Source organism: Cataglyphis hispanica, chromosome 4 (assembly GCF_021464435.1).
Source record: "Cataglyphis hispanica isolate Lineage 1 chromosome 4, ULB_Chis1_1.0, whole genome shotgun sequence".
NCBI classification, from domain to species: domain Eukaryota; kingdom Metazoa; phylum Arthropoda; class Insecta; order Hymenoptera; family Formicidae; genus Cataglyphis; species Cataglyphis hispanica.
Window position 1 is genome coordinate 10,994,342 of NC_065957.1, and position 27,996 is coordinate 11,022,337.

Consider the following 27,996-nt stretch of genomic DNA (forward strand, 5'->3'; position numbering starts at 1 on the left):
TATCTGCCTCGGCTACTCCGGTAGTCTCTCCCTCATCCCCCTCGTTCTTCAGCTCTGTACCCGTTTCGAATCTGCGACAGCACCGACGTCGTATAGCACCGTGGCAGCTTTAGGCTGTTCGTGGCGTATCGCACCGATACGATGCTCGCGTCGTTCGCGAGCAAATCCGCGAGCAACCCCCGAGAGAAGAATACTTACTCGCGGCGCACGTACGTATGTAAAGACGATGGTATATCTGTATCAATTGTATGCATATGCGGGGTCTTCCACCTCCGCCGACTTCTCTTCCGACTTTCCTCCTCTCCCCTCCCCCTCCCCCTTCTTTTTTTATAGATACAACATACTCACGTATATTTGTCGCGCTTAACCATTATATGGTTTATCGTTATTGTTCGTCAACAACGGGGGCACCTAAGGTTCTCCTCGGAACACGACGAAGAATGGGATAAAGAAAAAGAAAGACAGAGAGAGAGAGAGAGAGAGAGAGAGAGAAGCAAAGAAGGAAGAAAGATACGAGTAACCGCTATTAAACCGACATACATACCTTGCGCGATCTTCATTTGAATACGATTATGGATAACGCGATACCACGTCGCGGTATCAAATTTGATATTCAAATGGACAATTCGTCTTTTGTTCAGGCTGAATTCTTTCGAATCGAGATCGATCGAATCGAAGATCGAGAATAAACTGGCGGTCGCGCGGGTGTCCACGCTTGTTAGATAGAATCGAAAATAATTCGCGGCACAAAATTCCTGTATATAATATAAATTAATCTCACTACTATCCTAAATACAGTTTGTACGGAAACACACAAATTATATTCATGTCTTCGAGAAATACACATCTCGTAAAAGTCACGCAAAAAAACGAGTCAGCGCGAGCTATTACTTTTCGCATCTTTTACGAGTAACTTTCATCAACGAGATTTGTTTCCTCGCGGTAAACGATGATTCGCATTGGTATTTCGTTTCGTCAGTGTACATAAACGCAGTCGTATTAAACCGTTATGCGTCGCGGAAACTTTGTTTATTCAGTGGTTATTTATTTGACAGAAACATCGCGAAGACATGGCGAATCTACGCGCGTATATCCTATATACGGAAACTTGCATTACAAACGCGATACGTCGAACGCCCAGCGACGACTCGCGCGGAAGAAGTGAAGGACTAAATTTAGCATTGGCGAATATCCCGCCGTCGCGAACGGTCTCTCCAGTCGATTCGAGCAAACGCTAATGTTTTGAGCACGATCGTATGCTGAATGGCGGAGCCCACATAATGCAATTATATGCGCTGTCTAGCGTCTCGGCAAACTACAAGACAAATTAGTACGAAATTTCATCAGAAGACAGGCTAACAGCTAGAGTACAATGCGCGGTTTTACCGATCATGTTCCGTCTTTTCGAGAGAGAGAGAAAAGTCAGCAACAACCTATTATTTACTAGCCATTGGGAAAGAAACACTTGTAAATCAGTTATCTTTCATATTGCGGAATTAAATTCCATTCTTTCGTGATTCTAATATTATAGTGCCACGATATATTGCAGGAAACTCCGTAAAGCACTTTAAACAATTAAAATCACGATTGTATGTTTTTGATAAATCGTAAGTCGAAATGCCAATTTTGTAATCCGCAAGATTAAAAATGACATAGATATTTTAAAATATTTGCGTATATTACAAGGAGTTTCTTTTGCTGAAAATTTTCTACAAACTTTTCTTCAAAGGAACGTATATTCTCGCAATGTATCTATCGACCTCGTAATCTGACTAAAGATGAGATGCATTCCGCGCGCGAGCTGCATTTGGCAGCGAGATACGCGATCTGTGTGTATGTGTGTGTGACATTTCTATACCAAATATATCGCACAAAGCGACGCCGCCTCGCACTGTCATATTAAATATTATTTATGTCCCCTCGCGCACAAAGAAAGAGAGAGAGAGAGAGGGGGGGCGAGAGAGACCGGTCGACTCGCTTGGATCTGAGTCTGTGCGGGTGTGCGTGCGTGCATAAAGAACGCACGTTCGAAGCGCGTAACCGCGCAACGCGCACAAAGCGACGCGGGTACGGTCGCGGAGGTACCGAATCGGAAAACAATATCGATCCATTGTTTCGACCGGCCAATAAATATCATAAATATCGGCCGGCTGAATTATCGGCCCGATCTCGCACGCTGAGACATCGTACGTGTCGATTCCGTAGCCGGATTAGGCCTTTTTCCTGCGTGACGCACTTGAGCATGTACAACTACGGTACGTGGAATAGGATTTGCACCTCGTTGGCCCTTTGTGCACATGAACAAAGAAGTGCGTATAGTATAATGCCATAAGAGAAATCCCAGCAACATCTCTACAACCCGATATTATCCTATTTTTTCATCTTATTGAATTCATATAAAGATTTTAAATTCTTTTAAATACTTTATAATCATTCTTAATAATAATTTTTATTACTTTAAAAATTCTTAAGAAATTTCTCTTATAAAATTAAACTATTTTTTTTCTATTTTATGTGTTTATTAAATGTGTATATTATTATTATTATTATTATTATCTTTCTTTTACATCATTGTTAATTGGATTGTTGTGCACTGCACGGCGTAAATTTATAATAACAGAGACGTCGATCCCTCTTTATTGTACTTTTTACGTATCCAATTTATTTGAAACTCAAGCAAGAGTTTCGGATTTAGACAGATACTGCCTTTGCACGATAAAAGAAACTTCCTCAACCGTATATAAAAATGCGCGTATTGTGTACTGTCACAGAGAGGTAACATTATATCACATTTGTCGTCGTGTACCGAACTGAGACATGTATTTCTACTCACGTTTCAGCATCCCTTTGTACGTCCCCCCCGTTATGGATCTGACATCACGACGAAACGATTGAATCTAGAAGAAAAATACAGCCGTGTTACTTTTATTAGACTCGATGTTTTTCCGTAAAAGCGCAATTCCGCAAACAACCATATATATATATAAGCACGTATCGTTTATTACAAATTGCATTTTAATATTCTTTAATACGTAACATCGATCTATAAACAATAAGTGAATGCTAAAGTAAACTCATTAAATACTCGAGATTTTCTTAGCAATCGTGTGTTTAAATCCGTTATATTCTGCCGTCGCAAATAATTCTGTTAAATTCTACAATAATACCGTATCTAGACATTTCTACAAAGCAGAAAAGCAATTTGCATAATCTTCAAATAAAATTCAGAATTTAAAGCGTTGCATCAAAGAGATGTTATGACACAGGCTCTGCCATCTCTTAGTGGTCGCTGGAAACTGCGTTCGTCCAGTGATCCTCAATTTAAGGATGCTGTATCTCTAAAGGGATCGCAGAATAGGAATACAACGTACGAATACGAGAGAAATATCCTTCATTTGTTAAATAGACATAACGATCGATCATAGCCAGTTCGTCTTTCTGCGCGTTGTAATTTTACGAGAAATGTGAAAAAAGGTTTAAAATTCCGCAACAACATGTACAAAGATGAAGCCAGACACGATTGAGAACCGACATGAAAAAGAACGATTTTCGATGTAGCAAGGAAATCCCCGGGCGGCAATACGGTCGCAGTCTTTCCACCTTATCGATATTAGCATAGAAGAGCAGTTTGCAAAATCGTTACGCGTAGCGAAAGTGCACGTCTGGGCCTACTAAAGGCTATCTCGCCGAATAAAATGATCTTTAAATAACGTATTACGCCGATATGTTCGCCGGACAAGCGTTCGATAGAAAAAGGAATGATTTCAATCGGGTAGTCTGGATAATAATATATTGACATCAATTGAGCTACAACGTTAAGAGAGATGTCATATAATTGTTATGATGTAGAAATAGCATCTATATGATAATAACGAATTTATACGTCTAATATTTTGAAGTAATGTGAAAAACGTAGATTGAAGGAGAGCTTTAAGTGACTAATAAGTAATTATAAATAATTAATCATGTATAGGTATTGTTAATTATAATTCTAAAATCCTTTTCCGTTTTATATTTTATCGATATAGCGGTTTCCAAAATAAATTCTAAATTAAATCTTATGTGCGTGTGCGCAGCCATTTGTAAAATAATATCCGTTTATTCTGTACTTTTGGCATACGTCATTAACACATCAAGATACAGCAGACTCCTACGTTAAGCCGTGAAGGGTTAACACGGCGCGATTACGCGAAGAATGTCGCGCGATGCACGCACTTTGCGCGAATGCGTGAATTCAGACACGATATAATCTGCCATCGAGTGGGCGAATAGGTACCGTGGCGAAGGGGTGCTACAACACTCAGGCGATGGGTGGTAAGTGCGCGGAGGACGGGGGAGTAGAGTGAAAGAGGATTGCCGATCCATCCATGAGAGATGACGCCAAGTCCCTGAATACGGGATAAAACCTCGCTGATGCCCAGCAGAGCGATCCGCGGCATGGAAGCGAGAGAGTGGGTGATGAGGGGAGAAAAAGAAAAAGAAAAATAACGCGGACGGGAAAGAGAGAGAAAGTAGCGGAAAAGAGAGAGAAAATCGGGAGAGAAAAGGAAAAGGAGAGAGAGAGAGAGGGACGTTACTGAATGCCGCGGAAAGTAAAACTCAAGGCAAGCGAATCCGAAAGAACGTTGAAGACTCTCCTAAATCCATATAAATTGTCGTATTGTTGGAAGACCGTGTAGCATACCAATTCGAGATGACACACGATATCTCGAAAGAAAAAAAGAGCACCGTCGACAGTGCATGTGATTGCTGGTTATTATAGCTATTGCATAGTATACAGATTCCTAGATAACTATCAATCGCAAAGCTAAATATTGAATAAAAATATTTGGAAAACAAGGAAATTCTTGCTTCATATAATATCCAAAAATATTCTTCTAATTTTATAATAATAAAGTTGCTTGCATAAATGAGAGAGAAAAAGACTTTCGCCCAGTCCTTTCAATTTACATAAAAGACAGTCTTGATTCTCTCGTGATCATGATTGATATGCAGGATACCATAGGATTCCGATGCATCCACAAATTTTTGGAATCGCCATTGATACAATTCGTCACTCCTAGGGTGGATTAAGGGGATCGCTATAAATAACGGAACGTCAGTCGATGTATTACCGGGAGAAGTTCGGGTCGCATTGTTATTCCGCCCGCGTTATTTCCACGCCGCGCCGATTTGCTTCTGTACACGTGTGGCTTCGCGACGCGACTTCCGATCGAAAGATCCATCCGCCAAACATTTTTTGTTGCGCCAAGGCAAGGTGCGAGAACGTTTTTCGCACACGTTTTTCTAATCGGACGATGCGTCAAAGCGAATTCTGACTCGTAAGACGATCCGAGAAGATTATCGACATGTATCATCAACTCGCTGACGTCAGGATTTTCTCGTCGTTTCGTCTGTCCCTATCGAAGCGCGATATACTGTCAGCCGGATCTTTGAAGCCGAATGAAATACGACTCGGTCCAGCAATGCAGTGGTGTCCAACTCGCGCGGTGTAATCCGCGAAAAGCTTTTAGATTATCTTGATACATCTGATAAATTCTAGATGTAGCGCATTAAATATTTATATTTGTGTTTCTTTTCTTTTGTTTGTCGCGGTATTAAAAATTTAAATTCCCATTTCTGTTGGATGAAATTAACTGTAATCGTATAAACTCATACTCCACATAAGTAATATAATAATAAGTATTACGAATAAACAGATGTGTAGAAAAAACTTAACAAAGTCATTTAGAAAATATTTTTTCGGACAAAGAAACCTGCAGCTTCAAGTTCATTGTACTTCTTACATTTCGAAAATTATTCAGAAGACGATTGGATGTAACTGTCCATAAAATCACAGACCGGCGATCGAACGAACTTAGATATGGATCGGCGCGCAAAGATATCTGCAAGATATCGCCGTTCGAGCAGACGGCTAAAGGATTTCAGTCAAAATACAACTCCTTGGTACCGACGATAGCCGATAAATTATTATCTCTCAAAGATTAGCCCTGATGTCGCGACCCTCATAAATATCAGTATATTTTTACCCGGTAAGCCGATTTCCTTTCTGCCGATGGCTTCGAAACGTAGCGACTGCTGCCAAACCGCGCGAAATCCTTTCTTACCCCTCCTCCCTCCTCCCCCTCCCCACCCACCCCGCCGGTTGCTTCGCGATCCTCGGCGATCGTCTGCGAGACTCTTTATAGACCGGGAGATTAAAGGTGCTTCTCGTATTCCTTTTTAATTTCGCGCCTCTCGGCAGCACCGACGCGACCGGCGTCGGTTATTTTCAGTGGTAAAGCCCGTGTCAGCGAACGCCGAATAAAAGATCGAGATAATCGCGCGCGAGAAGATTCGCCTCCATTCGATGTCCGCGGTATATAAGTATCGAAAGACGCCGGTATAAGGGAGTAGAATGAATCGCACGATGATAACACCTTTCCTCGTAGCGTCTCATATACAGGGTGTTCACTTCACATGACATTTAAATTTCTTATTAATATTCTTCGATTAATTTGTCGACGATTTACAAGTCATATAAGAAATTTTCGAAATGAAGCAAGATAGATATTTTTCGATTCTCGAAAATATAATACAGAGGAATTGAAGGCGCGCGAGAAGCCGAATTCTCAGCACAAGACGGAGTAACGTTCTTTTTGCGAGTCATCCCTTGACAAGCATTCGGGGCAACTTGGGGAATATCTTGGCAATATTCGAGGACACAAACGGTTCGCCATTTTCTTCCAGAACGCACGATATACGTTCTTCTAAAACCTCTTCCGCCATATATGAGCCGGGTCTTACTGCCACGATATATTTTGCAAATCTTTCGCTATTTATCACCAGCGGCATTCGCGAAACCCTTGTGCGCGTAATGCTTTCCCCTTCGTTCGTCAACCGTTTTCATATTTTCGTGCCGTGCTATTTTCTGAAAGCGACATTGCCAGAGATTTCCATAATTCTGAGAAACTGTCGTTCGCACTGTGCGATCGCGCAAAATCTAAAACGTCATTTTAATGTGTCCTTTTTCGTAACGTAGCGAATTTTTCACAACTCGGAGCAATTGGACCAAAGATCTAATGCATATGCATTGCGCACATTACAAACCATAAATAATGAATATGCAAAACTTTTTATCTCCTTAAATATATGATATACTTAACATAGCTATCATAATTCATAAACAATACGGATTTTCATAAATATGTGTGTGTTCGTCGATTACTCAAAATATAATAAAGATGTATATTAATAATTAATTAAAATTATATTCGAGATTAATTACGAAAAATACGAAATGATCAAAATTCTCCGACTCTAAAAATTCAGCGATATTCGTATCAACGTGACAGCATCATTTTCTACTTTCGAATATCCTAAAGAAATCTCTCTCGCTCTTGGTTTTGAAGCCGCGTCGCTTTCCTTTCCATTTCATTCCGAGTACAAACACCCACGCCGCGTCCCTTTATCACGAACCTCGCTGTACCTCGAAGGATCGCGTGTCGTGGAAGATAGCGGGGCCGTTTGTAAAATGTAAAATTCGTAATACATCGCCGCAAAAGTGGAATAAGCCGAGACATACGGGGTGGTACCATCGGCGGCGCAGCACCGTCGGCAGCAACAGAAATAGTGGGGTGGACAGAGGATGGTGCGACGGGGGTGGGTCGGAGGGGTAGAATAGGGGAAGGGGAGGAGGGGAGGAGGGGAGGGAGGGAGTACGGAGACCCGGTTATGTGTCTCATTTATCAGCACAGATATTATTATGGCTCTACGCGGCCGGAGCTAGGAATTTTACATACGTACGGACATTTGTACCTTCGCGATATAATATAAGGACGTAATAATGCGCACGCATACGAACGAGCCGCCCCACACGAGCTACTACACCCTCATTGCGCGGACGTTCGCGCACATAGCAAGATTTCCGCAACGACCCGCCATCAGTAATTTTTACGTCGCATAGTCGAAATCAAACGGCGATTACGCGAGAAATAATTTCGATAATATATAGAAACCGAGAATTCGACAAAGCATATATACAAGATGTCATATACATATATACAAAAGCTGCTATATAATTTACTTCTAAGGACAAAGGTCCTTAGAATCCGATCGAGAACGAAAAATTTCCAATATATAATAAAATCGCTTATTTAACTGTTGCGAAAAAAAAAATCATGAAACAAATCATTTACGAAAATGAGGCGGATGTCACCATTCACGTGGCGTAAGACGAGCGTGCACATAACACGTAGCGTACAGGTAGGCAAGAGATCCGGCTGCCACCCTCGGGTCCTCCACCTCACCTCGAACCGAAAGGGGGTCCCACCGCGGTCGTCAAACCTTAATACATTTACAGCTCACGAGAGCTGCTCTCGCTGGCTGCTCCTGTCGTGAGCGGCAGCGCCGGATATCTGCCAGTGGATCTCTCTATAGAGTGTATCACGTTTGCGCATGTGAATATCGCACGTATAAGTGGAAGAAAGATGGCTCGGGTCGTCCGTCCCCAGCGGCTAACCCCCTGATATATCGTTTACGTGTCTCGGCGTGCATACGTCGTTTGGGACACATGCCTCTTCCACCGCGCTACCATCTTTTTTCCTCCTTTTACCTCCCGTCCTGATCACCGTTCTCCTTCTTCTTACCACCGCCTTCTCTCTCTTTTTCTCTTTTCGTCTCCTGCTTTTCTCGCCGCCACTAACCCACCGAACATCCACCCTTCGTCCCCTCGAAGATTCCTCGCGAATCCTTACTTTACGAATTCAGAGGACACGGCGGGACACGTTAGTTCGGGAATTGCGCTTGATGGTCGCTCATATCTCCGGCGCCTGACCTAGTTTCCGAATGGAAATTTTGACATGTCCGACTGTCGGGAGTTTTGATCGCTGTTGACAATCTATGCGACGCTCAAATTTAGCTATAGAGAATTTTTATCATTTTTTATCATTTCAATGAAAGAGATGTTTGAAATTGTAAATATAATGATGTGTCACTGTTATAAAATTTAGAAATCTTTCCTTAAAGAATAAAATGTTTTATCCAGTCATGTCTAAGCAAAAAGAAAAACTTATAAGAAAAAAATTAAAAAATAATTGAAATAAATGTATTAGAGACAATATCAAGACACGTTATATACAAGCATGTATCAACGTATCACTATGAGTATTTATGCATGCACAATTTATGTGTATATATTATAATAACTTGTTTGTTTTTCATTCGACTTATTTTTTGTACTTCTCTCACTATTCCCATTTCTCTCTGTCTTTCGGCTAAATATTTCTCTCTCAAATATTGTACCCTAACTTTAGCAATTCATGGGGACGGTTAGTTTCTGAATGACACTTGACATCTTGCTCGGATCACTCTTGTCACACGACCTACTTCCAGAATGAAGGCTTCCACCTCTAAAATATCTGTCTATCTTATGTCTATCTTATTGGCGTGCAATGTATCCTTAAAATATGTCTCAATTTAGATGGAATCTATCAATTACGCATGCATGATATATTTTTCTTCGTATCACGTAATGAATAATTTGAAAAATTAATTTTTTTTTAAATTAAATCTAAATATTATATAGTATATTATGCAAAATTTATTCTAAATATATCGCATAAATTCTATTTATAATATAATTCTCTCTCTCTCTCTCTCTCTCTCTCTCTCTCTCTCTCTCTCTCTCTCTCTCTCTCTACTATGTATGTATATATGTGTAGGAAATGTTTTAATTAATTAATCAACTATTTTTTCAGCAATAAAACGCAATTTAATTTTCTCCGTGTAGTAGCCAATTCACAACGCAATCTATAACATCCGTCGATTCAATTCGACTAGCAACGCGAATATGCAACGTTCGCCAATAAATCGAAAACTCGATGTTCGCAATGCACGCAATGCGACGGTCATTAGCACACAATACCTGATTTATTAAACGATATTTTACGACGCCTCGTCGTTTTCTCGCTCAATAACATCGCCAGGACGGACGTTCGAGAGGTCGTTGGCGACCTTCCGTCGACGACCCTCCGATTCTTAGAGTTACCTGCATCTCTTACCTTTCCGCATGTGTCGCTCATCGCGCTCACATTCATACACACATAGGCGCGAACTCGCACACGCGGGACAAGGCGCGATATCAGGCGCATTATCGCGTACGACATTACCTCGGCTTTGACTAATGTCTTCGAACGAATGCCTACGCTTCGCCGATTTATAATGCCGGTCAACGAGATGTGGACAAACATCGGGCACCAATATATTTCAGATTATGGCTAAGCCCCGCACACGCGGAGTTTCTCCTCTCACGCCATATCCCACCCGATGCACAGACCGGGAGCGTGGTCTCGAACATCAGAAATGCATCTGCAGGCTCCCTCTTCCCTCCCCCTCGCCTTTCCACCGCACCGAGATCCTTGATGATAATACCGATCGATGGTCTCGGCCGCATACACCGGGAATCCAGATATGTCTCCTCTCTTCATCTCCCCACCTTTCGCCCTCCTGTGATCGATTGTCGCTTTGGTATACATATCTTTCTCTGTGTGTATATATAAATATTTTTGACACCTCGCACAGTTTTGACGACACGCATTCCATACAAGTTAAAATTATGACAATATGTACATAAATTTGTTTTATTTTAAGGAAATAATCAAATGAAAAACCATAGAAAATTAAGATGCATATTCTATATATAAATGCAATTCTCCCAAAATATAAAAATTTAATATTCAATTATTTTTAATATAGATGACATTAATTAACAAGATATATATCGCAAACCCCACTATAATTTATTATCTAATATAAAAGTATAAATAAAAATAATATATAAATTAAAATAATAAATAAATAATAAATAAAAATATAAATATATATATATATATATAAATATGTATAAAACAGTGCAATAACATCAATTGTCGCACACAAGCATTTGTTTTTCAGTCAAAAATACCAAAGAAAGATAAGCGGATAGATCACAACTAACGCTGTGCTTATACATATGCTGTTTTCTCCCCTTCTCTCTTTCTCTCCCTTTTTCTTCTCTCATCTTTCTGCGCAGTCCTCGCACTTTTCACGATGCAGTAATGCACTTATATAAATCAGGTTCAGCCGCGGACCACCATAAAGCATTGCTATGTTTCGATGTCCGTAAAGCATTCCCGGGCGGGTTCGCGTTTGATTCACGCGTGCCCATGTGTGGGGCGAGCCCCTAAAGGTACCCTTGCGCCGTGGTCCTTGCACAGATTCCCGTGTACGTGCAGGTATACCGTACTACCACCACGAGATCAGGCGTGAGAGAACTTGTCGCTGGCGATAATAGTTTATTTGTCGTCGGGCTCGGACCGGGGAAGGAGATATGTCCCGGTTTCTCGTCCCGTTCCACACCCGTCGAGGATTGTTTATTATGCGAATTGAACGAGCCGCAGGCGATAAAGATCCCGTCTGTTCCTTCCCTCCACCCCGCCATTGCGTTCCATCCCTCTCGCGCCGCTCTTCGCAATTTCGCAAACGGCACCGTGGACGCCGACGACGCTGGGCTCTCTGTGTTATCCTGTTTTTTGTCTCGATACCGTCATCAATTTTGAATCACGACTGCGAGACAATTAGATCCTCATATCATATTACCTCGACATTAATCGATGCGACAAAATCTTCTACAAAAAATTTATTACGAAAGAAAATCTGTGTTACTCTTTATTAATATTTCTTTTGTCTCATCTAAAATATTGATAATTTTGTTTATATTTCATAATATTTGATAAACAATAATTTTATTATTATTCTTATCCAAAAATAATAATTTATATGAAGATGAAATACGAGACATGATGCAGCGAGCATATTTAGTTTCTGTTTCACACTTCCCTTCGTCTCGCCAAACCCGCGTGACATTCTCACCTTCGGTTTCAATGCGCTCTCAAATGTGCGAACGAAGCTTAATTCAAGAGCCCCGCAGCTCGATGCTGCCGATGACAAACGCCCCGATCTCGCAGCCAATTTTTTAATACCATTTCTGGCGACCAATCGCATCGTGGAAAATTATTGCCCGTCCCGCCGATCGTTTGTTTCTACGCGAGAATCTACCTGCTAGTGCTTAAGCGCGACTCGCAGCCTCATACTTTAAAACGACATCTTTTTCTGCCTCGCCAATTCAATGTCACCGTGACCAAATAATTTTAGCACGACTCTCGTCGACATCTTTATTGCCACTTATATGCAGCCAATATCCGATTTCTACTGGAATAATGAAAAAAAAAATATAACGACTTTTACGAATCATATTGTTTCATTAACTTAAATTTAATTATATAAATTAAAAATTAAAAAATTAACACGCGGTACACATCTTGTATATCTATATAATATATCGCGTCATTATATATGAAAGAAATTAATTCTAATTCAAATCAAATAAAATAACGCAATAAAAATCCTTCTAATTTCCTTTTAACTACAAGATTAATACCAATAAGAATTCGTTCGTTCCTTTCGACGAAAGGCATTCCAATCACACACGAGTTCCCTACCGCTCTCGATTAAACGTTAATAAGAGCCAACTAATTGAATGCTGGAATCCATCGCGCCTATTAACTCGCACAGATTACAAGAGTGGCTTACATCCGAGGCGTACAAACGAGCCAACAAGAAATGCCGAACGATTTTCATTCTGTGCCTCTCGCTACCTTCCGACGAAACATCCGGGAAATGCTATTAGCGTCTAACTTATCGGCCAATTTGTCGTCCGGACTCTGAGAACGATTAACGTGCCACGAAGTGACGCAGATAGCCGGCGAGATGGAAGGAGAAGACGATAGGTCGGAGCTATTCTCGGGATCGTAGGAGCCGAGAAATCGTTTGTCACAGATCCACCGGTAATAATCCTGAGACCTGCTTTTATCGGTGACTAAGTAATAGCTACCAATAGACGAAGAGCCCCGGAGAATCTTATCAGATCCATTAAAGAGTACAACCGTTGTTGTGATTTTGAAGTATCGCCAAGACAAGTAGGTATCTTCGATCGTTCGTCATGTGTAGATTTTTCGTCGATTTGAGAAGCGTTAATCAAATCAGATACAAAAAGATAACGTGGCTTTCTCTTTACGTGACGGTACTTGAATTTATAATAATTAAAATTCTATTTTAATTCATTTTAATCGGATTACAATTGAGACAGACTAAGTAAAATATAAAGTAAGTGGATTGATTTATTTGATTAACATTCTATAATTATACTCTGGCATAACGAATGATGACGTAAGCCGCCTTGGGTGGCTTTGACGCTTATCATTGTTTATCGGCATCTGAGAACACAATATCCATGTTTTTACGAGGCATTATAAGCAAACGAATGATCGCCAACTACCGCGAGAAGTAATATACCGTCTTTCTGGTGCAATATACACTTTTTTGTCTCTTCACTTGGTTAACGAAATAAGAGGCATCTACTATTAACGGGCGTAACGACTTGGTCAGGTTTCGTCTCATATACGAGATTGTTACATACATCAGGTAAGAATCCACGAAGCTCCCTTGTATCGTATTTGTTCTTCGGGGTTATCGTACCTCATCTCGCGGTACGTGACGAGGAACGTAATAACGATTGTGCGTGCGCTCAGCCTTCGTACAACTGGTTTCCTCGGTTTCTGTAATTCTTGAACAAGGCACTGGTTCATCGCGCTTTGTTCGCACGCTTATCTCGCATATCTCTCTGTATTTCGTGAGAACTTAAGATATGTTTGGACAACCGATAAAAAAGATGTAGATAAATTAACATGTCAATATCAAAAGTTGTATATTATATGATAATATTGATTAAACAGAGTGCTGTGATAAATATATAACATTAGAGACGTCATTAGATTGACTTGTAAGAAGAAATCAATATTTTTAAAATAAAATGTTTGAGTACTCTCTTTCTCGTCAGAATTAAATAAATGCGATATATTTTAGAGAAAGAAAAAAAATACAAAATAATATATTTATAATAAATTTATAATTACGAGTGTAATAATATTAAGCGTGAAAAATGTAAACTTAAAAAGTCAAGATTATTATGACCAACAAAATAATAAGTTTGGCTAAAAATTTTTCTTATTGTGTAGAAAAAAATCAAATCTAAAAAAAAAAAACAAAAATTAAGAAATATTGGTATTGATGCAATAGACAGTAATTTCGAATTGAGAGGATTTTAATTTCTTTTTGCGAAATTGCCATTCCCATAGCCATGCGTCGGATAGTGCGTGCGGAAAAAAGGCGATCAACGCGATGTAAATCACTCGTTCGCGTCGTATTAATTGATATTTATTATCGGGCGGCGGTCTAATTGCAATTAATAGAAGACTTTGTCGGCGTCCGCGGCGTCGTGCATTGCGGTTACGCAAAAGTACCAATAAAGAGGGCTTTGCGGTCCTGACGGCCGACGCTCATTACTCGCATTTCGTCGCGGCAATAGGATTGCGGCCGCATCAGCGCCGACGACTGCCTCGTATCACCGTTACCGTGCGCGACAAGTATTGAATGAGATCATTTTTCATCATTTCCATCGCGGTGTTTTCCCGAAAACGCGCACTTGTCAGCCAAAAACCGCACACTAGAAAGTTTCACACACACACACACACACAACATACGCAAGTATAAATATATACATATAAAACAATCTCCATATAATAACATAACAAACTACTTTCCCCAGATCTTTATCACGGCTTCGCACTATAGATACAAATACAACAACATTAAAATATCGAAATTCAATGTTACCTCGTGATATTACACAATCTATATCAAGATGCATTTCGTTTATCTATTAATAATCATCTCAGCCTCTTAACATTCCAAAGGTTCCGTGTACTCACAAATCTCTTTGACGTTTTGTAAATCCTGCAATTGCGTTTCTGCTGTCGATCGATAGCCGTCTTGCTGCTTCTCTTTTCTTCTCTTCTTTTTTCGATCCATCTCATTCAATAACCCCTCATCCCTCCGTTGTCGTTTCTACCCACTCGCGATAAGTCGGCGCCGTGTTGCGACTCAATCGCGCGGTTCTTCCGCGTAAATCTTACGGCCGGCATAAATCAATGTGACTCCAGCAGCGTGATACCCAAAGAAAGCCCCGATATATACGCGCTGAAGGACCCTTCGATCCGAGGAAGACACATAGGGTCCCACTTATGGCTTTTTATGTGTATGCGTGTGCGTGTGTATATAAGCGTGTGTTTATGCGCGTGCTCTCCGCCTCGCAAGACCCTAGTAATGCATCACCGAGCGTTTTACAAGAAACTTCAAGAGCGCAGTCTCTAGCGAAATTGAACATCATCTTTTTCTAGCAGAAACCTATATATTATAATTAAAAGCATCGTTTTTTTTTTCATTTAAATTTTCAATATAAAATATTTGATACACATACAAGTTTTCATTGATACTCAAAATTATTTTATAAGATGTAAAATTAATTCGAAATACACGGAATATATTTACAGAAAAATAATTATCAAAAATTAAGTATAAAAAAAATAAATTCTGCACAAAAATATCTATGTGATACTTGTCATACATGATAAAAAATAATTGAGAAATTAAACCTCGAGGAAAAATATTAAAATAAAATAGTATAATTTGATCAAATTGATAAATGTCCTCTAGAAGTCAAAGCTGTTTCGCACAGGACTAAAATAGTGAAAGACAAAGGGCTCTCCGCAGTCAACTAGCCTCTTTATTTCTTCGTTCGTTTGCTCGGTCGCAAGTGATAGTAGATTCCCAGCACTCGATGTTATTTACGACTGCTGATTTATCGGATGAAAGGAAGAGGCAGCTTAGAGGCTCGTCAGACGATTACTGGTGACAATATAAGAAAGTGTCCCTCTCTGCCTTTCTCCCTATATTTCCACGCTTTTCGCCGTGGAAATACAGGGAGAATAAGATTCATAATAAGATTCTCTTAATCATCCCGCAAAATATGCGATTGGTATAATTTTTCATTATCTTTATTATTAAGTCTTAATCCGAACTAAATAATCATTATAAATGAAAAAAAAAAAAATATCGCGCCGTGCAAAGGCGAGAAGAATCCCCGACCAATAATCCATCCGAAGATTTCTCGCACTACGAGATTCTCAAGATTGCATAATTTCAGGGGACTAGATAGGCGACTGCACCTTCGCGCGATGCCGCCGATTCTCGATATACACGCGCATATATGTACACACACGCCGTGTGGTCTTTGACGGCGAGACATAAAAATAATTTCGAAACCGCACCGGCTGATATACGAGCGAGCGAGAAGGTGAAAAAGAAAAGAAAAGGCGCCCAGCAGATACGAAAAGAGAGGCGCTCGTAAAGTTTTCTGTCTGTGGCAGCCGCGGTCCTTACAACCGCGAACGAGCCACCCAGCGCGGAGTCACCGCTAGTCCTTTTCATTCATGCCTTAAACCTCGCTAATGTACTTCGCGGCTGACCTTAGGCGATTACACGGAGGCCGCGAGTACTGCGTGGGCGCCGTATAACGCGAAAATAAGGCTTTCCACTGCAAGACACATCGCAATCCACGTGGATGTTTAACCTGTCATCGAAGATGTTACAAAGCGAGAATCAGAAAGATCTTTTTATAGAATTCTAAATATATCAATTATCGTTTATGATAAAACAATCTGATATCATAAAATTACTCGAAGAGAGAATAAAGTGATAATATGTAGTTGCATGAAAGACATTTGGGAACCAAATTGGAATAATGATAAAAAAAATAATTTATATATAATGTGTGTGTGTCTCCTTGTCTTCTAAGTATTATTATTTAATTTTTCTGCTACATATAAATATACGTATAATATAATAAAAAAAAATGTGTATTATTATATAAATATAAATATATAAATATATATTAAATGTACCAAATAATGAGTAATATTGATAAAACTAAAATGATGTGCATCTAAGCGATTATGTTGTGAGCGCCTTTTAGTCCGTGCAAGATTTTACTTGATTCTATAATAGGACAGAAGTACCCTGTTCGCTTCTGCACGATTATGCAAAGGGACACTCTGCAGCCCCAGCTGCAGTCTAATTCAATTAACCCTCTTCCCCACAATCGCGAAGCGCATGATATTAATTTATTTTTTTAGTACTTACACGCAAACTGCATGCGAGTAAAAGAACATTGAGGTAAAATAATTAGCCGCGTTACATAAGAAACATCGGTACTAAATTTGTATGAAATAGAATAATGCACTTTTTTCGCACGAATAAATAAATGTCTTATTTAAAAATATTCAATTTTTTCATATTAAATTTTAATATTTTTGTGCATTGAAAGAATCTCTAGTAGCGATGAAACAAGCCATAAAATCCTGAAAGCATGGTCAACAACAGCAGACAATTCCAGATTTCTGAATTTAAGAATTTAGATCTAGGCGATATATATCCTCGCTTTTGCTTTTTACCTTCCCTGATTTATTTTATCAATCAAGATTTATTTATCAGCCAATCTTACACAGCATTGAGAAGATGACGAGTGAACTGAGAATTCATAAAATTAATGATTGCGTTAAAATATATCAAATATATATAATAAATGCCAAATTGTTTTATAACATTAACAACAAAAGATTACAAGCATAAAATAGCAACGTCTGCAAAGTTTTTTCGCCATGAGAATCGACGATTCAAAGACAGTGGCACTCGTAAAACGGCAGGGACGATACGGGAGAAAACGGAGGAAGAGCAAGAAACGCCGTTAAGGGTCACGACGATGCGTGGTCAAGCTAAATTGGGCAGTCGCGCCCTTTGCGCGTAAGGGGCTGGAATTTTATTCTCCGTGGAAAGAGAGGGTAGGTGCACACTCGACTAGGCTTAGAAACCATAAAAGTAAGTGGTATAGATTTGAAACAGCGAGAGGTTGATATCGGAGAGAAAGAGAGAAAGAGAGAGAGAGAGAGAGAAAGAGAGAGCGAGGGAAGCAACGTGTGGGCAACGAAAGAGGGGTTGTTGCGAACAGGAGGAGGGTTGTTACGAGCGGTGCGTTCAATTAACGGTGGCCGGTTTGGTCCCGGCCGTATCACTGGCCACGGGGGTAGTTAATGCTAGAGGCATACCTACTTACCTACGGCAGTTTCTTTTTATGGCCGATCCACCATCGCCGCAAGGGAGGTGGGGACGCAGTTTCTCGCTAATTGGTATCGAACTATTATTCTCCTTCATTAACGACAGCGGTAACCCAAGCTCAACGATCTTCTACCAGTGTTACGATGACCGCACAGAGTACGCGCGGATGGAAAAAGTTTATCGCAAACCGTGAGTACTTTATTATCTCATGGATCGAATAAGACAAATATTTATAGTCTATATATTCATGACATATATATATTTTACAAATAATACTATAGTTCACACAGAAAGAGAGAGCAACTTTTCAAATATAATTTTGATTAAATATCCATATGTTATATATGTGTAATTTTAATCTTACACTTGTATATATATATATATATATAAATAAATGATTGAGGGGAAAAGTAATGCAACATAAAGATAATAGAACGCTTCATAAATTCCCGAGTTTCTCGCAATTTTACGAAGTTCACATAATTTACGTGCGAAAACTCGGCGATCGTCCGCGCGAATTATCCGAAATAAATCATCCACGTGCGCGTGCACGTCCGTCCCAAGCCAAGCAAATTTAGGAACGATCGACGGTATCGCGAGACACCCGTAGAAAAGCCCCGGCATTCTACGGATATTACCACCCTCGTCGAATGGGGTGTGGCGGCAAGGGATGGGGTGGGGTGAGAAAGGGGAGAGGGGGGTGGTGGTCGGAGCTACTCGGAAGATAGTAACTCGCGATCAGGTGGCGGGCTGCCGGCGCGCCTTTCCTCCCTTATAAATCTCCGCAGCACGCGATGATCGAAAAATATTACAAGAATATATCAGCGCCGTCGGCACCCCCGGCATCCGTGCCCCTTCGACCCTGCGTATACGCCCCCCTCATCCGCCACATCCCTCCCACGATAGGACGATGTTCTCGCGATCCCGTACGTTAGGTCGAGAAGAATTATATGGAGGCGCGAGGCGTGTGCGATGCGACGTCTATATCCCCGAGACAATGATATGTGAGAATGATATGTATCCCACTAAAACGTAACGTCGCAGCCAAGCCTGCGAATTGTACTGATAACCGATTTTGCGTCGACTCGTTATATGTCTTCTTTTATATAATGCCAATCTACTTGAAAATAAATGTAATTTGCTGACATAAATGCATGAATTACTTGTGTTGTAAAATACATATTTTTATAATTTATCAATTCATTATTTAATGAAATATTAAACAATAATAAAGAATGTGTATATATAGATTGATTAATTAATGTAATAATTAATACATGATTAACTAATATGTATTAAAAAATTTTTTTTAAATTTATTTTTTAATCGTGTGCATATATCTGTTGTATTTTTGTTGTCAATATTAAAAATAAATCTTTCAGACAATAAAATTGCAGTTACAATCAACGCAAAAACATCATGTTAACTCATAGCTCTCGAGACAATTACTGAACGAAAGATTTGTACGTCGTAAGATCGAACGAGCCTCTGGGTAACAACTGACCAAACGATTCGATACTTTACCCTCCTAGCAAAAGGATCGTTCGATTAAACGCACAACATCCTAATACAACCTTTGGGACACTTCTCCGAGCCAATAAAGCTGCAGAGATTCTCATATCATTACTTTACATAAAGTAAAATATATTTCAAGACATTTAAAGTACGTAGCTTAAAATGTATATAATATTAATCTTTATTTTCTCGTAAATATACTTTATACATATCTTCATTTTCTGTCAAAAAATATTTCTTTCTTTATCTTTCAGAGGTACAGTAAAATAAAAATATTATAATAGAATCGAATGCTTGTTTATCTACAACCAGCAGATTTCCATTACGATCCTAAGCATTATCTATTTATTTATACCGCCAACATCGTTTAGCATTTACTACAACTGTTATTGACGCATCTTCCGAGATATCTTCTGCATTGTTTGCCATAGTAATCCGGATCCCGGATAATTCTCCTCTCAAGAGAAGCACGACGGACAAGCGGAGATCGCATTAGCGCGGTAGCGTCCAGTGAAGCAATATTCGAGGGTGCCCTCCTGACATTACGATGGCCGGACGATAGTACCGAAGGGCAGTTAAACTGTTCGGAAACTCCCCAGCTTTCCAATTAACCAAAGATCCTAGGTCCTAGGGTCAGCCTACGCATTTGACCGCGTATTTAACACTACATAAATCGCAACCCATCCTTATTGGTCCTCGATCTAATTACCTTCCGATGCTTGACCACGTTTCCGGATGTCTCGACCTACTCCGACCATAACTTCAACCGCACAAGGTGATGTCCTTTTGCATTCTATCAAGCGTCTCTGCCGCAATCATAATGTTCTAGCGTTATAACAGTATTCTAAAGCTTACGGTAAAATTGTCACAGAACTGTTCAAGTTGCAAAGTATTTTCGCGCTATTATTTGAATAACAATCAAAACAGAATAGCGGAACAGCAACGCGCGAAATTTCTTTTCCACACAATTTTGTTAGCGGCGCGATATATTTCGCGCGTCAATGGCGCGAGCTTAATGCACGCACATCGATAAACGTCCGCGACTACCGCCAAACACATAAACAAACATTTACATTTAATTGGTGAGTTGCGTGACTGACTAATGGTCCACCGTCCGAGTTTCGAAATGTTTCGATGCCGCCACCCTTCGAACTCGTTCATGATCCTCGTGTCGAGGGAAATCCGAAGAGAACGGAAAAAAAAAAGAATAATTCTCCCTCTTTCTCTCTCTCTCTCTCTCTCTCTCTCCCTCTCGCGCGCGCACATCCAAGGTGTTGGATAAATCGAACCGGTATCGCGTCATGCTGTATGCATTTACGATAAAATTCCTCCCGCTACATCAAAGCGCTTTCGCGCATCCGCGGCATTATCGTCGCATCCGTCCATTTCCGCGTTTTTTAGCGGGTACGCGTTAATGCGGTTAAGGAGACTTGATTACCCGTATCAAACCGGATAAATCATTTTTTTTTTTTTCTTTTTTACACGTTTTGTTCCATTTTTTTCCATAATAGCTTTATACTAAAAGGCATCGTCGTATTTAAGACGAGTTACGAAAGTTGCTATTTGCTTTAGTTATAAATATAATATGCTGTTCTCATATCTCTTATATCGTCCTTCAGTTAGAGAAAATTATAGAAGAAAAATTAAAACTAGCTTAGAGGAAATTTAATAAATAATCATCGTTTGATACAATCTTTTAATTTTCGGATTTAAATGTTTTTACAATTAAAGACTTCTACATATGTATAACTCTTAAGCGTGATGTAAGTATATATAGCGGAATTTTTTTGGTCATAAAAAGATCTGTGAAAACCGATCGGTATGAAATAACGGCGATGCGATATACTCGTAAAACATAGCCCGCCTTGTGGCCATCAAATTCTCACGACGTATTAGAAAGGTGTCTCTAATTGATTTTACTGATGCGTTAAGTGCTCACTGCTCTCGAACGATCGTAAATGTTTCAAAGTTACATAAGTGTGAGTCTACCAATAAAATATATGGAACAATGGCCAAACGCAATTCAGAGAAATCTGCAGGTATCCAATATTCACAAATATAATACAATATGCGTATGTGTGACACATTAGATAATTCATACAAATTTAACTCAACAATACAATATACACATGTATCTCTCCATTTCTTCATAAATTTCGATTATTAATAGTTGAATATTAAAAAAAATCGCAAAGAGTAAAAATAACAAATAAAACGGCAGATTGATGTAATCGTATTTCTCGTCACATAGTGATACGTTCTGACGCTCGAACGGATTATCCTGAAAAAGCAGAAGCGGGAATCGACCTACCTACCTGATACTCCTCACGTGCCCGCGCAATAATACAGCGATATTTCACATCAAGATCGCATTCGCCGCGGGAAGAAAAATGATAGTCCGGGGCAGCAGCTCCCAGGCGAAATTCATTTTGACAGATTTCATACATTGAATTGATGTTTATATGTCGCGCTCGTCGAAAGATAAGCCGGCTGAAGAAATGTGCGTCGCTACGGCGGTAACGTCGCGACGCCCGGAACGGACAAAACTTCGGCCGGTCGATCACCCACGATATATAATGCCACTGTCCAAGGCATCAAATCCTTATAAAGGACAAAGCGGAAGTACGGGGTAGTCGGTTGTCTCGGCACAACAATCGTCGGAAGGAGAGACTCTTCTTGTGGCGCTTCGCATTACGAATACGAATCAAATAGAAAAATTGACTTTCCGAATAAACATCAACATAAGAATATTTATCTAGAGAATTTATTGGTGATATAGCACAACATATGTATATTTTATGTTTATCAGTCAATAAGAATCATAAATAGATATTATTATATATGAGAGAGAGAGAGAGAGAGAGAGAAAAATATGTTGACTATAAAGAAATGATGAGCAACACAATACACATGATAGGCTAATTATTAAAATAAAATTATTATTAAAATAAACAAAAAAAAATTATTAAAATAAAATTTTTCTGGAATACTCCTGATATATTAATTGTAAGATCTTTTCAAAATGCTCCGCTATAAAAAAGAAAAAAAAAAAAAAAATTTAATGTGAAATATACTGTATTTTTTCATGCTTTATAATGCAATAATGAATAAAAAAATTGCACAACTGCGCGTTTACAAAAACTTTTTAACTGACGTAATTTGATTTTCGCAAACGAAGCTAAAATGTAACATCATGTTTCTCGCGCCGCAGTTTAATCCCACGTCTTTCGCGGCACAGACTCGAATCGAGCGGACTGACAGAAGTGCTAACCGGATTACGGCGCAGGTCGGATGTCGTCGGTGACGGTGATATTAATTCTCTCGAATGCATCAGCGCACGGGCGCTGATTGATTCCAAAGTTCTCTCAAGAAACTAGCGCGGCGCAATACGCCGCGAGTTACGAGCGCACGTTCGCCCGCTAGTTACGCGATTTAACGCAATAATTCCCAAGGCAGGGGGGATGGCAGCATTCTCTCCGCAGACACGAAAACGCCTCTCATTTTCGCGATGCGAAAGCTCATCTTCGTAAGGTACGAGTCTACTGTCGGATGCGACGTGTAGTCTCTTAGGCAGGAAAGGTCGCGATGACGCAAAGATTCGTTAGCATTTCATTCACGAGCAATGGATGTCGTGCAAAGATGATACAAATGAGACGTCGCTGTAATTGTCTCGTTTACATTACATTTTTATCAATCCAAGTTATCTATATGTTAATTTCTTCCTACTATGCTGCTTTAATTGTATATATCAAAATTTAATTTTTGCATTTCAAAATCAAGTTATTAAAAAATTTATACGAATTGCTTTGATTTATGACGAATTATTTTTCATAAATATAATGAGGTTATATATATATATATATATATATATATATACATGTGTGTGTGTGTGTGTATGTGTATGTGTATGGGCATTTTAGTATTTAGTATTTAAACAAGAAATACTTATATCGTATACTAAAAAATTTTCTATGGTAGATTTTTCCATCTTTTCTTATTTAAAGAAAAAATATTACATTTCTCTGAAATATCTTATTCCAGAAAAGAAAATACTATTAGGATTCCGGTGAGTTTAATCAGAGGAACAAACTCGCTGAATATCTCGTATATGCCCATCGAAGAATAACATGGGTTTTGCTTGTTTTCTATAAAGCAAATATAACCATGTAGGTAGAATGTCGGAACCTCGTCTATTAACACCTTATTGTTATACATCCTCGAGATTTTCTTGAAGATACGTGAAGACCTCTTCACGTTCGATATTAATACAGCAAACAATAACGGCGTAAACTGAGAACATCTGCTTTCTTTTCTTTCCTTTATTTACGACTTCACTTCATTATATCCGAATAATTGAAGTATGTGTTTGTTGTCCATCTCAAAAATTTAAAAAAATAATATAATTCCTTAATGTATTATTATTTATATTTCATTTACATAAAGTTTATAAATATCACATTAAAATTTTGAATTTTCTTTATATATTATCTCAATCATTGTACATTTTATCTTTTTTAAATACCTCTAATTTTTTAAAAATAAAAATATAAATTTTTATATTATTGTTGTAAATAATTTCTAAATTATTGTATAAAATCTCATACAAAAACTAAATTGGAATAATTTTTGTTCATACAGAATTCTATTCATATAAAAGTATCTCGAATAAAATTTTAGTGAAATTGCAAGATTTTATAAGAATCATAATTTCTCTGTCTCAAAAAGGTACCCGTCATCTCCGGCATCGGTGATTATTCGCGATTCGAAACAATACTAATGAAGGCAGCTAGTCATCAGCTAACGATAAATAATTAGCTATAGACTCCTTTTCATGCTGTCATGTTAAAAGAAACGATGAATTAAAGAAACAGAAGATAAGTCAGAACCAAATGATGCTTGTTATCAGACTTTTTAATAAATCAATTTCAAAATATAAAAAATAAATTTTATAAGAAATTTTATAAAAAAAATTGTCGCAAAAAAGCATATTCTACTAATTTAGAATCTCATTATTGCTATGTAAATATTTATTAATTTTAAATAAAAAAAGATTTTGCCATCTAATATTAATTAAATCAGTCAAAATGATAAAAATGCTCTCATTACACAAGTTAAAATAATAAACGCGTGCACGATCACAGTTGGATATATTCTAATCTAAAATATATATTCACATCTTGCTTGCGCATTATTTGAATTGTTGTACTCTACAAGGGGATGGATGCACCCGCGCCTACCTTTGCTGCTCATCGAAATAACACGCGTAATTTGAGCCAGCGCAATTGTACGTATCTGCAAATCTGCCGTGCGAGGGGGAGCAAATTGCGGTTCACACTTTCGCGAAGGGTCGCGCGGATATTTTTTTTTTTTTTTTCTTCTTTTCTTTTCTCTTTCTCCGGAAGAGCGGCTGTGTTCAATGAACTCCCCCGGTCAATCCGCGATTGATATAAAAGAGTTTGCCAGCCGCATCGTGGCCCTCGAAGCCCTCGGAAAACCCGCTAAATCACCCGTGCCGAGGGTAACCGGCTCAGAGATTTGTGCGCTTGTACACCGAGCCCCGATGTATCGCGAACGATTGGGCGGGATAAAAGGGATGCGTCCTGCCGGGTCCCTTAAACCGATATCTCTTTTCCAGGGATCGACCTTTCTCGACGTGCCGTACGATTTCGTGGTCAGGACTATCCGCCCCGCGCGAGACCACGTAGGAGCTTGTCGACCAAACAAGCAAGCCCCTGTTTGACTTAATGACCTGTAACATGACAACGTCTTAACAGGATCGATAGTTTAGAATAAATTTGTAATACAAAGCAAATCTCTTTGTGTGCCCATGATCTCGAAAACATTTTTCAAGGAAGATAATTAAAAGATATCATGTATTGATATACGTATAGTTTTACTTATTAATGTGTTAGTTTATACATTATATAGTACATATTATATATATTGTAATATTTCGTAAAAGAAGAAATAAATTTTAAAAATATAAAAAATTTTAGTGTATCATATGCATAGAAAATATTACTTTTCCTCTTCTTCAAAGTTGTGAGATTTTTAATAATAATATAGAGCTAAAATCTTTTTCGATATTCTCAGAAAATGTCGAGTGTTGAACAAATGAAGCGGATATAATGCAGAAAAAGGTCAGGGAAAAGGTCATGTCTGTATCGAAGTGGAAGAATAATGTATTATATAAACCCCTAATAATAATGTATCATAAATCTCGAATAAACTGAATAATATTAATCTGATAAAAAAATAGTGTTAGATCAGAAATTAGAAGAAAAGTGTTATATAAATTCTATAGAAACAATGATAAATAATATTGATGAGGATAAATGAGGAAAATTTATAAAATACACGCACGTTTAAATTCTTAAAATAATAAAAGTATTAAAAAATAATAGAAACATATCACTATAGAAAAAAATGCAATTGCATCAAGATCCAAATATTTGCCTAAATGTTTAATATGTTCATTTAGTGCCTATCTTTATTAAAGGGAGATATCACCATTAATTGCGTAATAGAACATAAGACTAAATCCACAGAATCGCGTAAAATGATAATGCCAATTTTCCCTCCCCGTCACGAGTTGTGCAGACGACTGATGACTTCCAATTTCAATCCGAACAAGAAATCCATAAGGGAACATCCTTTGCTGATTACGAATCTCTTCGACTTTGATCATTCGGGCGTTGAAAGTCGCTCCACCCTTCCCCCACAATTTCACTTCCTCCCTCCTACCTCTCGTGCGCGGTAACGTTCAATCGGAAAAGCAAATCTTTGGCCGCATCCCTCGTTCCTCTCCGAAGGATTCCGATAAATTCGTCAGACAGCGAAGGATTACCTGGCCTTTTAGGCCGGGATAAGTGCCGACAGACGACAGATTCCGGAGATAATCTTTGGTCGCGGGTTCGCGAATCCATTTCGCTCTGTCGGTTTCGAAATACCGCACGACCACTCCGCTAAAAATTCCGCGAAAATTTCGATGTGAGCTTACCACAAATCTCGAGCTTGAATTTATCGAAAATTCAACGTAGAGAAAAATGCCCGAGACAACGTGTCTAAATTAGCATGTAAATTTTAGCAACGCAAACGTGATAATATAATAATTCCTCCTAATCCTATTGTAAAAAATTTATAATAAAAAGTATTTAAATTTAATAAATATATCATTGTAAATGTATAATAAAGTATAATAAATTTGCAAATATGAAAAAGGTTGGCTTTAATTTTACATTACTATATCAAGAGAGAATTGTCTCTGTATCAATACTCACACTCACGCCAGCCATCTCGACAGAGTGTCGGGTCGAATTTTGATCATGACGATATAACGTAGCGAATATCCGGAGTACGGCGATAAAGTTTCGCGAACTGAATCACGGCTTCGAAATTAGAAATCCTAGAAACGTGAAGGAGCGATGGTAACACGCCGATGGATTTACGCGGATTCTAGAATACGGTCGTCACGAGAGTTGTGGAGGGTGGTATCGGGGGATGCTTTAACCGAGATGGCCTTCCACGTTGGCACCGGGTAATATCTATCCCGCGCCATATTGCTGATTAACATATGCATCCAATACTCCCTGGTTCGCTCAAATGCAAACACGTCAGGCCGGGAGCTATCTGCCGTCGTAACGTTGTATAAAGCTCCGATTCAAACGGCATATTAAAGGTCGACTCATCCACCCGTGAAGCGCTCCGCGAACTATCGTCCCCTACGGCGAACGAGCGCGCGGAAGCAGGATCCGGACTGAATCACCCCCTATAAACGATAGATAACGTCCGGGTCTGAGCCAAGCAAACGAAATTGATGCTTGACGCGAGATTCTGTTATAACAATCCTTCTTCCATCGATTATCTATGAATTTCTGTAATATCCATTACATGTATAATGTTACTACATGTATTCATATGTACAATAAATATGTGAAAAATATTTTTGAAATTTAATGTCAATTCTCACACCTGAGTTATAAAAGTCGATCAAATCAATTTTAAAAATTATCGATTAATAATCTTTGAGATGAGCAGAGATAATTTTCTGATATTTTGATAGATTAAATGCACGATATCATATAAATTTTTCCTATATTATGAGCTTTAAAAATAATAAAGCTGATTCATGTAAAATCCATGTCTGGTCCCTCCATTGAATGCTAAGAGAGCCAAGTGCATTAGTCCATCGCATTTATACGAGACCGTTTTCCGCTTAAAGAAAAATTTAATAACGCCATATCAGACAATTCTCAGTCTCCCTTCTCTTTTTTAAAACCGCAATGGAACGTACGGGATATAAAATTACGCAGCCCTCGAAGCAATTTCGAAGTAATTCGCAGATACACGGAAAACTATTCCTATTCACATCGCGCTGTGTCTTCGGAAACAGTG

The 27,996-nt window shown here is 38.9% G+C and overlaps 1 long non-coding RNA gene across 1 annotated transcript in view; it reads right to left on the reverse strand.

Moving 5' to 3' along the window:
- Positions 1 to 27,996, reverse strand: part of LOC126848829 (uncharacterized) — a 170,708-nt gene that overhangs the window by 50,352 nt on the left and 92,360 nt on the right. The window contains exon 4 of the long non-coding RNA XR_007687313.1: positions 2,834 to 2,897. This is a non-coding gene — a long non-coding RNA (uncharacterized LOC126848829). The remainder of the gene's footprint in view (positions 1 to 2,833; positions 2,898 to 27,996) is intronic.